Source organism: Ochotona princeps, chromosome 2 (assembly GCF_030435755.1).
Source record: "Ochotona princeps isolate mOchPri1 chromosome 2, mOchPri1.hap1, whole genome shotgun sequence".
Lineage (NCBI taxonomy): Eukaryota > Metazoa > Chordata > Mammalia > Lagomorpha > Ochotonidae > Ochotona > Ochotona princeps.
Window position 1 is genome coordinate 51,692,595 of NC_080833.1, and position 18,584 is coordinate 51,711,178.

Genomic DNA, 18,584 nt, shown 5'->3' on the forward strand with positions numbered 1-18,584 from the left:
GAGAGCTTGGCATCAAGTCCCACTTTAGCTTTCCACCTAGCTTGCTACTAACGTTCACCCTGGAAGGCACCAAATGATGGCTCAAGTGTTTGGGTACCTGCCATGTGTATGGTAAACCCAAATAGAGTTTCCATATTCTGTATTCAGTCTGACCCAGCCGTCAGCTCTAGTGGGCTTTTGGAAAGTGAACCAGCAGGTGGAAGATCACTCTTTGTCTTTGAAATAAGTAAAAACAAATCAGCTAAAAAAGAGATAGGCTTATTTTGGTGCAAAATTCAAACCGGCTTTAAAGCAGGCAGGAAGTAGGGTACTATTTTCAACTCATCATGTTAGACGTTTCATGTGTATTTGTTATGTCCATCCTTGTGATGATCTAGCTATTGTATTAGAACCAGAAACGTGAGCTTTTCTAACAAGAATGTTCTGTTTGTTTTTTAATTTTTATTTCTTTACTTGTTATTAATTTGAAAGACAAAGAGAGAACCCTGGTCACCGGTTCACTCCACAAATTCCTGCAACAACTGAGACTAGACCAGGTCAAAGGCAGGAGGCAGGAACTTTGAGGCTTCCCCATAGGTAGTAGGGCCCCAACTACTTGAGCCCTTGTCTATTGTGTGTCAGAGTGCCCATTAGCAGAAAGCTAGAACTGAGAGAGGGGCTGAGACTTGGCATCAGGCCAGGTGTGCCTCCTCACTCACATTTCTGAGCAACACTATGGCTGTGGGGGTTTAGCTTCCATGGTTGTGACTCAGTGGTGTGCTGTCCTCCTTCACAGAGCCAATCTCCGTGCACTGACTGCTTGGTGCCTCAACAAACTCACTCCTGAAGAGTAAGACGTGGGGCTCCCTGGTGGAAAATGAGCTCAGGCAGGAGACCATGTGTCTTCTTCCAAGGTCACTGGGTCTGCTTCCTGCTTGGTAATCTGACTGCATCAGCTTGTGTTAAACTAAAGTTCTGTTTCCTTTTTTATTAGCATAGTGGACCTATTCTACTTAAGTTTCTTTCTTTTTCCTTCTTAATGTGAATCTTCAAGCTAATAAGAATGCAGATCCCAGCAGACCTACTTTCTGTCTTACAATCCATTAGGAACGTGAGATCGTCGTCTCTGGAAAACTTAAAAAACCATTTAAAAACAAAAAGATGAATAAATGAAAATGTTATGAACCTGGAAATGTTAATTAAGCCATTCTCAAGGAACAGGCTTTTCAGCCCAGATTAAAACATCCCATCACTTTTAAATAGTTAACATCTTTCTCCTTGAAATAAGTCCAAATTAAGGACAAAATCATTATAAAAAGAAATAGTAAAGAGACCAGAAAATGGTGCTAAGAATTTGGCTATCAACTGACATACTCAAGTTAGAGCAAACCATGAAGGCCAAAGCCAAAAAGTGAAGTCTATTTCGAGACACACTGTAGTTATTGCTAAGCAATCGTCTGGGTACCTTGACATAGATTCATAGAATGTAGAGGCTCACAGATCATCCTGTTGGACCCTTTCACTTTTTTAGATTAGGGAACTGAGGCCCAGGGAGGCTGAGTCATTATCCCGAAGTCGTTTCATAGACCTGAGGCTGAGACCTAAAACACTGGCTTCCCTATCCAGTGCTGTTTCCACTGCATACACAGCCAGGCAAACTGTGTGCAGGTAAGACTGTTTGAAAGTTTTGCACCTGCACCATCCTCTCCAGAGACATGGATCCCAGATGGGATCCCAGCAGAAAAAGAGAGTAGAGCGTCACATGTCATGGTTAGGTTAGCCAATGTAGTCCTCAGGACCAAACATGCAAGCTCTAATGCAGAGGGGGAAATTATCAGGTCCCGAAAGTAGCTGGAACAAAGCCATGAACAAAACCATGTCATCCCCTCTATCCAGGGAAGGTGCTTCCCAAAGTGCTTCCCAGCATTCAGCTCTTTCCAGTATTATTTGTTCCATTTGCCATATGGTTCCAAGCAGACTTGAAGCAGAAAGTTAGCTGGTAGCATCCTACCGGGTGAAGAGGTCATTTCTCCCAGATGGCAGCCCAACAGTAGGGGAGCAAATAGGAAAACTATGAACTAGAAATAAGAATCCAGAGAATAGTACTAGAATGCTGTTTTACTAAGGGGCAACATGGTCTACAAAAATATGTTCTATGGCTGCCCTTGGACCATATTAAAGTAAACAGTAAGAAATAACAATGATAACATTTTTTTTTATTGATCACCAAACAGGTGCAAAAGGCGGTATAGTTATTTCTAAACTTTGAAATCCTACAAGGCAGGCAGTATAATCCCTGTTTTTTATGTATGGGAATTGAAGTTCAAGAATGGTAAAAATCATGCCCAAGTGATCACAGATCTCTACAAGGCAGAGCAAGTATGAGCAGGGGTAGCTGGACTCCAAAACTCTGTTTCCCCAAAGAATAATCATTCTAAGGGAACACCTCCCAGGATGGCCCAGTGTGAGCCTGAGGTCTGTAATGATTTCTCCTGGGGCTGTCTGGAGGTGGATGACATAACAAGCTGTATTTCCATGCTTAATGTGGCCAGGAATGGGCCTTGATAGCTTCCAGTCTTGAATGTACCTATTTCTGGATCTTTATAGCAACCTTCTGAGCAAAGTGACCTTTCTTTCTCTTTTTCAGCCTCTGATGAGAACTAGAGTGGTGAGGCACCTTCCCCAGGGAATACTGCCAGGATCCAAATCCAAACTATAATCCAGGTATCTTTACTGTTGGTTTGGGCTCCAGTATCATGTCCTGTTTCTTCCCTAACTTTTCCTGACTTGAATTCCTACTTATTGTTTTTCTTAGCTGGCAGAGTAGGATGCGGTTCAAATGTTCATTTATTAATTTCAGTTCATTTGGAAGTCAGAGCAATAGACACAGAGAGGTCTTCCATCCACTGGATCACACTCAAATGCTAAGAACAGTCAGAACTGAACCAGGCCGAAGCCAGGAGCCTGGAACTCCATCCAAGTCTCCCATCGCACTCATCTCAAGGGTTAGGAAAACATGCCCTGGTTCTTTTCCATTCCACTTGCATTTCCTGAAGACCTAAGTATCCTTTTGATTAATAATCCATTTGGTAATCAATCCATTTGATAGGACATTTTGAACATCTGCTACATGCCAGGCTACAGGGTCTGCTATGTGGTCTGCAAGCCCTGGGACGAGTACCTGCCCTCAAGAAAACAAGAACCCAAATCATTGTATATTCTAGAAGAAAAATAGATGCAGATACACCTCAACGTGTATGAAGGGCAGGTTGTGGGCAGTGCCAGCTACAACAGAGCCACAAACAAAATTTGAGGGAAACACAAAACAGAGATGGGTTCTGACTTACACAGTGAAGAGATGACTTGGAGTGTCTTACGACACTTTCTGGACGATGTGACATTTCAGTTAGATTTTTGCAAGGACAGACTTTGTTTCACACAGTCCTCTGCTGGTCAGCTACTGCTATGATCATGTTCTGTAACAAGCAGGCCCCCAGACACCAGGGACTGACTACAGCACATGCTGAGTGTTTGCTAGTTGCTGTGTGGGTTAGTGGGTTAGTGGGGAGGCTCAGTGTTAAGCTTCAGGCTGGGCTCCCCTTCGCTCTTCGTGTCTCTTGTGGAGTCCTGAAGGAGTAGCAGGTCCTTACTGAGGGACACTCTTCTGATGGCATGGTGCAGGAGCATAAAAGAGGCCCCTCACTTCTTATTGGTAGAAACATGCATTGACTCCTGAAGCTGTGCGTGAAATTGGACAATGACACTTCTATCTGCATTTGTTCTATTGGTTGTAGTTAGTCACGTGGCCAAAACTACATCAGTGGCGGTAAGGAGCATACTATAAACCAAGGAAGACAGAGATACGGTGAGCAAAGGAAAAACCGTGAATAATTAATACAACCTGCCACATATCCTATTGTTTCTTGGGTTTTCATTCAGTATCAATATGTGACCCTTGAAAGCAAAAAAGCCAACAAACAAACAAGCAAAAAAACCTTTTGTTTTGCGCTTTTATGTTCTGCTAGTGTGATATTGGCTGTGTTGAAAGATAGCTGAAGGATGGGATGGGCACTGGGTCCTGTGGTTAAAATGCCATGTCTCATGAGGGAGTGCCTGGATTCTATGTCTGGTTTCTGCTCCTCATTGCAGCTCCTGATATTGCAGTTCTTGGAAGACAGCAGTGACTGCTTGAGTCTTTGGGTTCCTGTCTTCCACCTGGAAGGTGTAGATTAAGTCTGTAGCTTGAGCTCCTGGTCTGGGGCAGTTGGGTGCATCATGTGAGTGAACTAGGGGCTAGGAATTCTTTGGTTCTGTGTCTCTCTGCCTCTCTAAAAATAAAAGAAACATAGGAGTGAGGAGGCAGAATATTCCACAGCATTTTGCTACCCCACGCTGGCTGTCTCCTCCCGAGTCACTGCCCTAGAAAGGAAGCGTTTCATCAATATCTTTCACTGTAGGCTGTCCCGCTCCTGGCACGATGTCTGGTGCTGAGAGGGTAACTCCAAAACATTCATTCCATGAATGAATCAATGAAATAATTGGGGTTAGGTAGACTCTCAATGTGGCTTTTGTTTGTATTTCCCCGATAGCTACAGTGCCAGAGCATTTTTTCATATGTCTATTAGCCATTGGAGTTTGTTCTTTTGAAAAATGTTTGTTCATTTCCTTCATCCATTTCTTAGTAGGATTGTTTTGTTTTGCTGTCATTGAGTTTCTGAAGTTCTTTGTAAATACTATCTGTTGTGTAGTGTGCAGATTTTCTTCCATTCTGTTGGTTGCTTCTTTGTTGATCATTTCCTTTGCTGTACAGAAGCTTCTTAATTTGATGTAGTCCATTTTGATGTAGTTTATTTTGGCGTTGACTGCCTGTTCTTCTGTGACTTTTCTAAAAAGTCTTTATCAGTGCCTATATCTTACAGAGTGCTTACTATGTTTTCCTCTGATAGCTTGATGGTTTCTGGTGCAGGTTTAGATCCTTAATCCATTTAGAGCTGATTTTTTAATAAGGTGCAAGTTGGAGGTCTTGCTTCTAAAGAAACTGTGGTATATCTACTCTCTCCGATATTACTTGGCCATTAAAAAAATGAGATTCTACCATTTGTAAGAAATTGTCCCAACTAGAGAACATTATGCTCAGTGAAATAAACCAATCCTCAAAGGACAAATATCATATGTTCTCTCTGATATAAGACAACCTTCATGTAAAATATAAGATCAATAGATATTTGGGTAAACATGTGTATATATATATATGAATATATATATTCATCTAGAGGAACTGTATAATGGACACTAGCACACCAAGAAGTGAAGATAAAGTGTAACATGCATCTCTACTCCTGAATAAAAGGTGGACTCCCAATGAAATTGTTAAATATATCCTGACAATAGGATGCTGGATTTTCTACCATTATCTATACCTACAATGTCCTGATACATTTAAATAGAAGAATGATGGTCCGCACTTTCACCAGCAGTGAAGGAGGGTACCTTTCTCCCCACAGCCACACCGGCAGGTGTTGTTAGTTGAGTTCTGAAGGTAGGCCAATCTGACTGGAGTTAGGTGGTACCTCAATGCGGTTTTCATTTGTATCTCCCTGATGGTTAGAGAGCCTGAGCATCTTTTCATATGTCTGTTAGCCATCTGAATCTGTCCAACCAATGTGGAAATCAGTATGGAGAGAATTGCAAATAAAAGTGCCATATGACGCAGCTATCCTGCTCCTAGGAATAAACCCAAAAGAAATTGAAACTACATATGAGAAGGGGATCTATAATCCTATATTTGCAGCAGCACAATCTACAATAGCAAAGACACAGAAACAACCCAGATGCCCATCCAAAGATGAGTGACTAAAGAAACTGTGGTACACCTGTTTCATGGAATATTATTCAGCCATTAAAAAGAACAAAATTATACGATTTGCAACCAGATGGTCAAACTAGAGATCATTTTGCTCAGTAAAATAAGTCAATCACAAAAAAAGAAATACCACATTTTCTCTTTAACATAAGGAATCCATCATGCAAATTGGAATGTATAGTGGTAGAGTAATGGAGGTTACCATATCCAGATGTGAAGACACAATGCAACATGCATCTCTGCTTCCACACAAAAAATGGACTCCCAATGAAAGTGTTAGATATACCTAGACAATGGGATGATGCACTGTCTGGGCACACTTAAATAGCAGACTGATGGAACTGTAACTCCTTATGAAGAGTTGTGATATTACAGGAAAAATCAGTTGGGGGGTGGAAATTGGAGGAGAGGGGAATCCTAGGCTATACGTAATTGTACTATAAATTTCAAAAATAAAAATTAAAAAAATAAATAGAAGAGTGATGGGCTTGTGACTATTTCTGAAGGACTATACTAGTATGACAATATAGGGGCTCAGTGGAGGGAGGAAGAATGGGGAGGATGGAAGGGGAAATCCCTGAACTTATGAAACTGTATCATGAAAAAAAATTTTTTTTAAGTTGAAAAGAAAAAAAAAGAAGGCAGCTAGAACTGAGAATGGAGCTAGGATTCAAGTCCAGGCACTCCAAGATGCAATATGGGTGTCCCAAGCAAAGTCGTAACCACTCTACCAAGCATCCACCCTGCTTTATTTTCCAAAGTTTTCTCTAGCAACAACACATTTGTTTTGTGATAAAACAGAAAGTTTTTTTTAAGATAATGTGAATATACAGCATCACATTTGAATAATTCTAAATGTGATCTGGAAAATCATCATTCCTAAGGATGTAAAATCTGCAACTTTAATGTCTGCCAAAATAACTGAAAAAGGAATGCGAAATTGCACTTTAACATAAGTCTATCTTCACATAGAAGACTAGAAACATAGCTCTCTAAGTGAAAATCCCTTACAGTATTAAAAAAAACCACATTTAGGAATTAGCTGTTCTCTATACTGCTGATGTAGCTTGCAAGTCATTAGGCTAGCCTCTTTTCATGCATCTATCCATTGTACTACACTGAACAAATTTCTCAACTGTATGAAAACTGCATTTTATCATAGGGAAAGTGGAGTTGAGCATTGCCATGTGTTAGTTTGGGTAGGTAACAATAGATTGTTCTCTTAAACAAATTGGATATTCTTCTTGCCCGTCTGAAGCAGCATCCCGTACTGAGAATTAGTATTATTCGTTCATCACTGATTAGATGCTGTATTAGTTGGGATATATATATCTATTGTAACAAATAGGCTCCAAATATCAGGGTTCTTCAAAAGTTTTGTGGAAGAAAAAGAATTAAAGGACCTGCTTTTGGAACAGAGATCTAGCTTGCTATTTAGGACACCACGTTCCACATCCCAGTGCTTGGGTTCAATTCCTGGCTCCAGTTCCTCTCTCTAATTTCCTGATAGCACAGATCCTGGGAGTCCGCAGATGATGTTTCTAGTAACCAGGTCTCTGTCACACATGTGGGAAACCCAGATAATGCTCCTGGTTGCTGGTTTTGACCTGACCCGGTCCAGGCAGTTGGGCAGTAAACCAGAAGATGGGATCTTTTTGGTTCTTTGCCTCTGAAATTAAAAAAAAAAAAAACTACATGAAAATGCTCAAGGATTATTTTTTAAAGATTTATTTTATTTTTATTGGGAAGGCAGATTTGCAGATAGAAGGAGAGACAGATAGAAAGATCTTCTATCTGCTGGTTCACTCCCCAAGTGGCCACAACAGCAAAATATGAGCCAATTCAAAGCCAGGAGGCGCTTCCAGGTCTCCTGTGTGGGAGCAGGGTCCCAAGGACTTAAGCCACCCTCCATTGCTTTCCCAGGCCTTAAACAGGGAACTGGATGGGAAGAGAAGCAGCCAAGTCATGAACCAATGGCCATATGGGATGTTGGTGCTTGCAAGGGGATGATTAGTTAATTGACCATCGCACTGGATCCAAGGATTATTTTGAAAAAGTTCATTTTGGTGCTAACTCACTTTGAACCCCATGAATACAAGAGTTTTTTTCAAACTTCATGGAAAATGTATATTGTGAAAAAAAGCTATATGTTGATTTCAAAATTTTTGCATAGGTTTATCTCTTTATTCTATTTGCTCATAAACTTTTAAAGCAATTGCCTATTTATTAAGAGTCAGAGAGAAAGAGAAAACAAGAGAGTAAGTGCAAGAGGGAGGGCGAGAGAAGAGATGAGGAAGAAAAAATACAGACAGAGCTCCCGTCTGCTAGTTTGCTCCCTCAATACCCATGAAAGCCAGGGCTGTAGTTAAACCCAGAATTGGAAACTCAAACTGGATCTCCTGTGTGGGTGTTAGGAACCTACCTGCTTGAGTCACTATCTGCTGCCACTGAGGGTTTGCATTAGCAGGAATCTGGAGTCAGGAACAGAGCAGAGGAGCAAACCCAAGCACTCTGATGTGAAATATGTCTTCATCAGCTTCTTACAGAAAATATTTATTTATGGGCCCAGCACAATGGCTGAGTGACTAATCCTTGTCTTACAACTGCTGGGATCCCATATGGGTGCCTATTCACGTCCTGGCTGCTCCACTTCCCATCAGTTCCCTGGTTGTGGTCTGGTAAAGCAGTTGAGGATAGCCTGAAGTCTTGGGATCCTACACTTGGGAGGCTTGGAAGAAACTCCTGGCTCCTGGCTACAGAGCAGCTCAGCTCTGGCCATTGTGGCTACTTGGGGAGTGAACCAGTGGACAAAAGATCTTTGTCTCTCCTTCTCTCTGTAAATCTGCCTTTCCAATAAAAATCAATAAATCTTTTAAAAAGTGTATTTATTTGTAAGGCAGAGAGAGAATCTTCTCTCCACTGTTTCACCATCCCCAAACTCCTACAACAGCTGCACTTTAACAGGAAGCTGGATTGAAAGCACAAGGTAGCTAGCACTCTGATATATTGGACACTGCAGGTTGAGGCTTAACCATAGGGCTACATGCCTGCTCCATTCCCAAGTTTCTTAACCACTAGGCCAAGACCTCACTCCTCTGCAAACCCTCTGAGTAACCTCTTATACAATGACTCACAAAGACGATGGTTGATTTCTCATTCATGTAACAGTTCCTAGTGTTCCTAGTCAGTGGGTAGCTCTCTGTGATGCAATCAATGGGACTCATTTTCTCCATTTGTGGCTCTGACTGCAGTGTTGCCATCTGAGTCCTGTTTGTTGAACAGAGACTATAGAGGGGAGCATCCTCCTTTCTTAAAGACCTTGCTCTACATGCAGTACCTGTTCTCACTCCCACAGCCAACACTCAAATAGGTGAATCTAACTACAAGTAGGTCTGAGTATGCCATATCTTCTGTGTCCAGGAAGAAAAGGAAAGTGACATTAGGTAAATAATTTGCAGTCTGTACTGCACTCACCCACTCTCTGTCAGACCCAGTGTTAGATCATACTGAGATAACTGGACTGCTGGACTCAAAACTCCAACCACGGGGAAAATCACAGAATCCGTGGTCTGGCCATGGAGTGCATGTGTCATAACTGAATCTCCTCAGTTGCCGGAGCCTGGGCAGTAGAAGACATGCCTAGATGCACATGGGTGACATGACAGATCACTGAGCCCTGCAAAAGATGTCTAACACCATGGAGGGAAGAATAAAATTGACAACACTCCTGGTCAAGCTTTGATGGCAAGTGTCTGGGTGAGTTGAGACCCAGATATTGTGGTGGACTATGTCAGCCACTGGACTTTGGAAGGATTTCCTCAACTTTGGAGCAATTAAATCAACAGCATCTCAGAACTATTAAAACCACTGAAGAATATGCTCAGAATACCCTCAGAATATGCTCCACATCACGGACCGTAACATAACATTGAGTGGCCATCCCACATCCTTAGGCACTGGTGTGGTTAGGCTACTGGGAGCTGCTCTATCCTCTTCTCCCCTCCCTCTGTCCTATACAGAAAGAATAGAAAGGAATGGGGGAAACAGTAGTCTCTTCCATTTTCCCTCATTCCTTGACCCTTCCCACCCTAACTGAGGATCCACATGGGCATGCATCCTTCTAAAAAATGTAAGCATCATAAAAAAATCTATTATAAAAAGATGAATAAGCCAATTTTTTTCCTCCTTCTCAAGGAAATTCCCACTTAAGTGAGTAGGACCACACCATATTTCCAGATAAACTAGTGTAGAGTGCATAGTTACGAACCATGAAGACCGGTCAGTGAGCACATGCATATATACAGGATGGCACTAACCCCACCTGTAATGCACAGGGGTCATCAAAGACCTTGATTGTGTCACTTTTAAGTCTATTGAACAACTGCCCCAAATCAGGTGCGTAGCATGTGCAGGCTGCTAGAAGATGCAGTTAGTAAAGTATAACCCAACCCACATGGTGATAGACATACAGATATATTTAGCTGGATAATGATCCACAGCCCTGGGGAATGAGATGGATACGGTGGGCATATTCAGAGGATAAAAGGCTCTGGATCGGGAATCAAACATTTTTGGTCTTGCTTTTCAGTTTTCAGGCTGCCTTTGATAAAGCTTTCTAACTATTCTAACTGCTTCTCATTTTAAAACAGGAGTCCCAGCTCCTGCTGTGGTGGTACAGAGGCTCTGGAGCCAGGTTACCTGGGTCCCATGCTCACATTTTCTACATAGGAACTTGCTGGGAAATCTAGCAACCCCGTCTAGTCTTTTGTTTCCTCATCTTTAAAAAGGGGTTGATAGTCGAACCAAACTCATATGATGGTAGAATATGGAATCACATAGAACAGAAGTTCTCTGGAATGTACCTAGTGTCAAAAACTGCTCAGTAAGTGTTGGTTTTGTCACTGTCTACCTTGCATCTTGCTATGGACCTTGAAGGGGATAATGGCAAGTACCTGCCCAAACAGCAAATGTTCAACTCATGGTAATGATCAGCAGTACCGGGGACAAGCTGGAGGCAAGATAATCACAGTGTCCTGGAAGGGAGCTGCTGGATTGGAACAGAGGCAAAAATTCCTGACTCATGAATTAATTTTCACCCATCCCGAGACAAAAGAAGCAAGAAATGCATGTGGTTCTTAGAAAGGTCACACTTCTGGTTTCAAGTAGAAGGTTGCTCATTACCTTTTCTGTTGTCTTCATTGGTGAAGGCTTTGAGAATATGCCATAAAATGTAGGGGGAGGAAGACATAAATAATTTTTTTTTCCAAGAACACATGAAAAAATCCTCCCTAAACACAATATTCATTGTAAGAGTTTCCAGAACCTTCCAAAATCCTATCTCACTTTATAACATCCCGCAAGTCCAAAGTAATGAAATAAAGGCATGGTAATAGGCAAACACAATTACAGCCTCCGGATAGCTCCTTGTTAGGCAGGGGGTGTTTGTGAGCATTGACTAGGGTCTCATTTCCTGTAATCGCGCCCAACCCTGCTGTGATCACTATAGTATTATGACCTATGGGGCAAAGACGGTACCATACGTGATATTTCATTTTGGGGTAGCTGGGTGTAGTAATGAACCAGTTACAGTCAAGTGAATTAATCTCCCTAGCTATTCAAAAATGAAACTTCGTGTACAGCAATTTGTTCTTCATTGCTTTTCTCCATTAAATCCCCCAGACTTTTTCAAATTACTCTTCCCACAGAAAACTGGAGAGAAAGAAAACTCAATGAAAAATTATTTTAACCTTTGCTAGATGTTGATATCTTTTCTGATTGCCGATAATAATGCTAAATGTTTCTCACGAAGATACAGCTTAGAGTTTGCATTGTGGTTCTATTAGCCTCATACTGACTGATTATAAATCTTAAAACCTAGAATAAATATGCAAATAGTGGGTATAACATAGATTTCAGAGCCAGTTTCATACAATTGAAATTATCAATTGGTATTTTTCCAAACTAAGCAGTGCCCTAATCAATCTCACTCAGTGAAATTACTCAATGATTGTGCACTTAATAAACAGAAGTTAATGATTAAAGCCACATTATTGAGAATGAAAATCACTGGCATAGGTAGGTATAGACATACAACACAGCTGTTAATCCTCCACAAATTTGTTTTTAATAACACTGATGTTTTGGTTGCATATGATAACTATTTCATTAAATCTAAATTAAATGCATGGTTAAGCATATTTAAAACATGTAAATGTAATGTGTTGCTAACGTATTACATTTTATGTTTCCACACAGTTCAAATTATTTTGCAAACTCCAACTGACTAAGTGTAGGGAAATCCCTGGTCATTTATATGATATCTTCCTTCTGATATCATTAAGAACTCCAGAAATTTAATACCTTTGATTCTAAACACATTGCTAGTCAATCAGTATGCAGGAAAGAAATGTATTTATCTGCTGGAAAGGAATGCTTATGGACCCAAACGAAGGGAAAAATTGCTTTTAAATAATAATAAAATATGCATTTCCCTGTTTTTAAAAAATCAAGCAGAGAATCTAATGCTGAAAGAGCTGTCTTGGAATAACAATCAAGAGTGTGTTGTCGGGCATGATTTTTCGTTTATGGATAGTGGGAGACATTAATATACTTGCTGTTGGCTTGTGCATTACTATTCCCAGCTATGCAGAAATGGAAGGTGATTTACAGCAACACATTCTTTGTTGCTGTTCCAACATAGCTATTGTCTTCCCTGTATTCTGACTGGCTGACTGGCTGGGAGAGGGGTGGTGCTGGCTAGCACTCAATCATTATGGGTGTCTACGAATAGAAGAGGTGGATGTGAACTGGGATTTTTCAGCTTTGTATACCCAGCAAGCCAATCGGATCCCAGAAAGAAAATAGCTGAAGCTTTTACTGCTCTTTAAGTTTCCTCACTGATTCCCATTGCGACTGATTATATCACAGAAGTTATATAAAAATCACATTAAACGCCAAGTAAATCAAGACTTTCCATGCCTTTTTTTTTCAAAGCAATGAAATTCAGGACAAACACTATAGTATGCATGAAGATCAGCACCTAGAGATCTACATTCTACATTACAGACGTCATATTTGAAATGGAACACGAGCAAATTGTAGTTTATTCATTTTGTTATTTTCTGTCCTGCTTGCACTGCTGTTTTGAAAGCCCCACCATAAGAGAGCTCAATTAAGAGCCTTCATGATTTTCGCCGGTTAACTTTGATGAAATAGAACGTCTTGGAAGGGAATTCAGTGAATTTAGGCTATAAATTACCTGCAGTGTAATTCTAACTTGGAAATTCTGAAATAATGATGTTTGGACAGGCCATTTCTTGCAGAAGATTGTGCTTAAGCCACCACTTTGGAACAGTGGTACTTCTTTCCATCAGAGCTGAGCAGAGAAAGCAAAAACTTCCTTCGATGGGTAGGAGCCATGGGTCCCTTGCAGTCTATGTACAAAACAGACATGCTGCTCCCTGCTGCTGGCTATGTCTGAAGCAGAGTGAAGTTATTCATTTCCTTTATCCATGTTCTTTTGACTCTTAATTGTTATCTAGCTTTTCAGGTCATATTAGTTGTCAAAGAGAGCCTGGCTCTTTTCCTTTGAATAAAAGGCTGTTTCAGTTTGGCACCAGTGAAGTGAGGAGTTGAATCCATTTGCAGGGAGAGTCACCAATGAACTGCTCTATTTTTAAATATCCCTCTATTTTTAAAGATGTAGCTAATCCAGTAAAATCCACAAGTATGTCCACGGTAGATTCTGCAGAGGGCGCGGCATGATAAGGTTTTGTTCCTGCTATAGTATTCCTGGCAAGTTATGCTTCTTTCAAGCCTCAGTTTTTCTTGTTTGTGAATGGGATTAATAATAGCACTCACATCCTAGGAGTTTTTTTTGCAGATTCAGTGCAATAGTGCACTTAAGGCACCTTAAGGCCTGGCATATACTCAATGAATGCTAGATCTTTATACAATTAGTATTTTACCCAATCTTATCTAAATTATGATTTTTTTAAAAGACAGCATACACTAATAAAAATAGCATTTATTTCCAAGTGCTTCCTTTGTGTTTTTGAACTGTTGACATCGCTTAATGAATTCTATGCAAACACCGACTTTGTGGGTTGAGTGTTTTAACCACCTTTGATTACAGGGCAGGGTAAGACAAAGAGGAATTAAGTGGTTTTCCTAAGTCAGTACTAATGTAAGTGTTAGAATCTGTGCTCTTGACTTGTTTCTGTCCAGGACAGGATGGTTTTTTTTTTCTCCCCAGGCAGGGGATTGAGGGGTGTATGAAGGAGGTCTAGGCTGCCACAGTGAAGGTTTGCATCAGAATGCAAAGAATGCTTTCTACTCTGTAGAAATGTTGGCAGCCTAGGACTGGGGATGGTTAAGATTGTAGGGAAGGATGGAAGTGTGTTGGCTAGCCCACTGGATGGCATTTAATCCTTCAAATGCCTGGCCAACTTTTCCTTAAAAAACAATAGTGTCAGCAACATTCACACTTCTGAATATATTAGGTTTGTAAATCCAGGGTGCAAATTGTTTGTAGAATCTCAATTAAAGCCCTTATAATATTGTCATTCGTAATCAGCTCACTATGAAAACAGGGCTTCCAGAGGGCACCAAAATCATTTGAACCTGCGATCCGTAATAGATTTGAATATTCAGATAAGGTCAGTGGTCAGAGCAGAGGTGACAGTTTTGGTCAATAAATAGGTTTCCTGAGACAAAATCTTTTTGTCTACTTGGGAATGGCCTGGAGAAATTGGTTCTCAAGGGGGAATCAAAAGATTAAATTCAGCTGTGTTGCCAATTTATTTGCTGGCCAAACAAGTGCGTGATGGAAATCTGGAGGGGGAGGTGCTTGCCCCTGTGGACAGCACCAGTGGGGTCTGCGGACAGCTGTCCTGAGCAGCTGACAAGCTTGAGAGGGACAGATTGGGTACAGAGAGGGAACGAGCTCTCGGTGCCTGGCTAAGGTTGGCCAGGGTTAAGTCAGCACAGGGAGGACGAGTTGCTGGGCTGTGTTATTTGCCTTGTTGTGGCCTTTGCAAGCCTCTCCCCAACTCTAACGATGGTGTCTCTGAATTGTATGTTGGCAGAATGCCTTAACCCCCCGTCATCTCAAATTCCTCTCCGTGAAGAGCCACGAAACTTCTCTCTGCTCTCAGTACCAAAATATCTTATGTTTATTACATGTGCCTGGATTACTTTACAGACTCTAAGTCACATGATTCCACAGCTTTTTAAAAAAAAGATTTATTTATTTTTACTACAAAGTCAGATATACAGAGAGGAGGAGAGACAGAGAGGAAGGTCTTCCATCCGATGATTCACTCCCCAAGTGACTGTAATGGCCGGTGCTGTGCCGATCCGAAACTGGGAACCAGGAACCTCTTCTGTGTCTCCCACGCGGGTGCAGGGTCCCAAAGCTTTGGGCCGTCCTCAATTGCTTTCCCAGGCCACAAGCAGGGAGCTGGATGGGAAGTGGAGCTGCCGGGATTAGAACCGGTACCCATATGGGATCCTGGGGCGTTCAAGGCGAGGATTTTAGCTGCTAGGCCACGCCGCCGGGCCCGATTCCACAGCTTTTAAAAAAAGATTCTTAAAATTTATTTGAAAGGGAAGATGAAAGAAAGAGAGAGAGAGAGACTCTTTCATTTGCTGGTTTACTCCCCAAATAGCCCAGCTGGAGCTGGGTCAGTCTAAAGCAAGGAGCTTCTTCTGGGTTTCCCATGTTGGTTCAGGGGACCAAACACTTGAACCCTCTTCCACTGCTTTTCCATGTGTATTAGCAGGAAGCTGAATCAGAAATGGGGCGTGCATGACCCTAAGAGGTGCCCAGATATGATGCTGGCCTTGCAGGTAGTGGCTTTAGTTGCTACACCACAATGCTGGCTCCAACTTTATGGTTTTTATACTATGCTCACCACAGCTTTGAGGTCTTCTTGGCTGCCCAACGGAATTGCTAGGATTTGGGAGTGAGGGCAAAGGGACTGATGAGATTATCTCTTGGGATTCTAATGTCTACCCACAGCCTGTGTGCTCTTTCTTTATTTTAAGAATGATTTCAGTAGTTGCATTAGTGTTTTCCATTCCTGTAACAAAATACTTGAGTTTGTGTGCTTTGTAAAGAAAAGAGGCATACTTTGGCTTACAGCTCTGAAGATTTGAAACCAAATGGTCACATCTGGTGATGGCTTTCTTGCTGCTGGAGTCCTGAGACAGTGAAGGACAGCACATAGTGAGAAAAACTGTGTGTGTGTGTGTGTGTGTGTGTGTGTGTGTATCCTCTGGTCTCTCTCCCTCCTCTTGTAAAATCACCACAGTTTAATCACAGGGGCTGTATTCTGGTGACCTTTTAACAATTTTTGCCTATTTATTTTCATCAACTTGAAAAGCAGAGAGAGAAATAGAGAGAGAGTCTGTCTCTTGGTCAATTTCTATTATGCTTGCGATATTCCTTGCTGGACCAGGCTGAAGCCAAGGAGACCAAAATTCCATCCAGATCTCCCATGTGAGTGGCAAGGACCCAAGCATCAAAGCCACCAAGGGAGTTAGCTTGGAAGTGGACAGGTTAAGACTCAAGAAGTGGCATTCTGCTATGGTACACAGACATCCCAAGTGGAAACTAACCCACGGCCTATCACCCCTGATGACATTAATCTTGATCATCTCTGAAAAGGCCCACCGTTGAAAGCCATAAGTGGATTAAGTTTCTACCCTTTTAGTCTCTCATCATGAGGATGGGGGACACTTTCAAGTCACGGTCAAATGATAGCAAAAGCAAACAAGGTTTGGGAGCTAGAGATTTCACAATCAGGGACCTTTCACAGCCTTAGAATATCTCCAACCAGAAGCTGAGTGACCCATCATTATGCTGTTTCAGTGTATCCTGACATTGTAGTTTTAGAGAATGGTATTAAGTTTAGCATTCTAGTGTTAAGATAGATTTAACAGTTTCATTGGGAATCCATCTTTTATTCAGAAGCAGAGACGCATACTGCAATGTATTTCCTCTTCATGGTATACTTGCCTTCATTATACAGATTCTCTAGGTAAATATATATGTACAAATCTGTATATATATATATTATTTTGTATGGAGGTAGGCATTATGATGGACTCATGATTGTTGTTAGGGAACTAATCTATTGTTATAGGAGAAAATGGCGTGAGGAGTGGAGGGAATGGTTGAAGGTGGAAGGGGTAATCCCTGAGCCTAAGGAATTGTCTCATAAAAAAAATTCAAATAGAGAGGAGGTAGAGAAAGAAAGAGAGAGAAGTGGAGTAACCCGCTCCTGCTTTCCTTAGCTCACTCTGAATGTTCTCCCAACCCTGGTTAGGACTCCTTTTCCTTCAGTTGTTGAAATAACCCAAGGTCCTTTCAACTTGGCTGGAATATTCCTTTCTCAGTCCTTTGTCTTTTGCTATGTAATTGGCTGGGTTTATGTTCAGTTACACACAATAGTGAAACTCAAAGAATAGTGATTGAACAAGAGAGACATTGGTATCTTTTTGTGTGTAGGAAGTTTGGATTCATGTGATATTCGCAGGGTGTCACCTGGGTTTCTGTCTTCTGCCATCCTCAGACACACCTTTTGCCTTCAAGATCAGTTCTGGTCCAAGGGACCCTGGGAGCCATAGCTGCCCTGGGCTGTCAGGAGGGTCTCATTGTGAAGTGTCCTGCTTCCAGGAGCCCACACAGGGTTTCCTCTTTTTGGCCAGACTTTTGTCATCTGGCCTTCCCCAGCAACCAGACAGGCTGGCAAAGTGTAATGTTTTATTGGCCAGTAAAGTATTTCATTAAACTTGGAGTTCTATTACCAAGAAAGAAGGGGAAAATGGAAATTAGGAAACAACTCAGCGATATCTCACATTCAAGTTCAGTTTCCTCCATCAAAACTTTAATCTAGAGCTTCCCTAATATTTGCTCTGTGAGAATGCTATTCTTTTCTTTTATGGAATTTTCATAATTTATAACCATATGTCCGACTATTAAAATTTTTCTGTGTGTCTGGATGGTAGTTCTGAAGGGGAAAAACTTATTCTTTTATTCCACTCTTTATCAACAGAGTCTAACAAAATGTCCTCATCTAATACATGAAGGTTTTTTTTTGTATAAGTGAATGAATGAAGTATTTCTAGTTCCTTGATTGTATTTATTGTTTGGAGAATGCAGAGTCAACTCTGTCAGTTAACTTCTGTAGGTATTCAAGAGTGGTCCGCAGAAACAGAAGAACAATAAACGTCCTTCGGGACCAGGGAGGAGAGCTTTCTCTGGTCCGAGCCTGGCTCCACCTCTGGACCCCCCCTCCCTCGCAATGACCATCGGGATCGCTTCGAAAACCCCTCACAGCAAACAAACAATCATACAAACTAAAAAAAAAAAAAAAAAAAAAAAACCTAAAATAAATAAACAACAGAAAGTAGAACTTGAAATCTGACAGGAAAGAGCTGGCATGGATTGGCTCATGCCTCGCTGGGTGGGTCACAAAGATTAGTTACTCCTCACCATGGTGTTGAGGATTTTCCTGCACACCCCCCCCCCCAAAAAAAAAAATGTTCTGCACCTAAAATGTTGACATATATCTTGTTAGAGTTACAATCCAGTCTGGATTATCCTAAAATCTGCCAAGATCAGCAAAATTTTACTTCAACACAACAACTGGCTAAATACTAAGATGAAATGGACACGAAACAGCTGAATGGTGCCTTATGGCCATTTTAAGGTATAGAGCAGAAGGTCCTGTATATA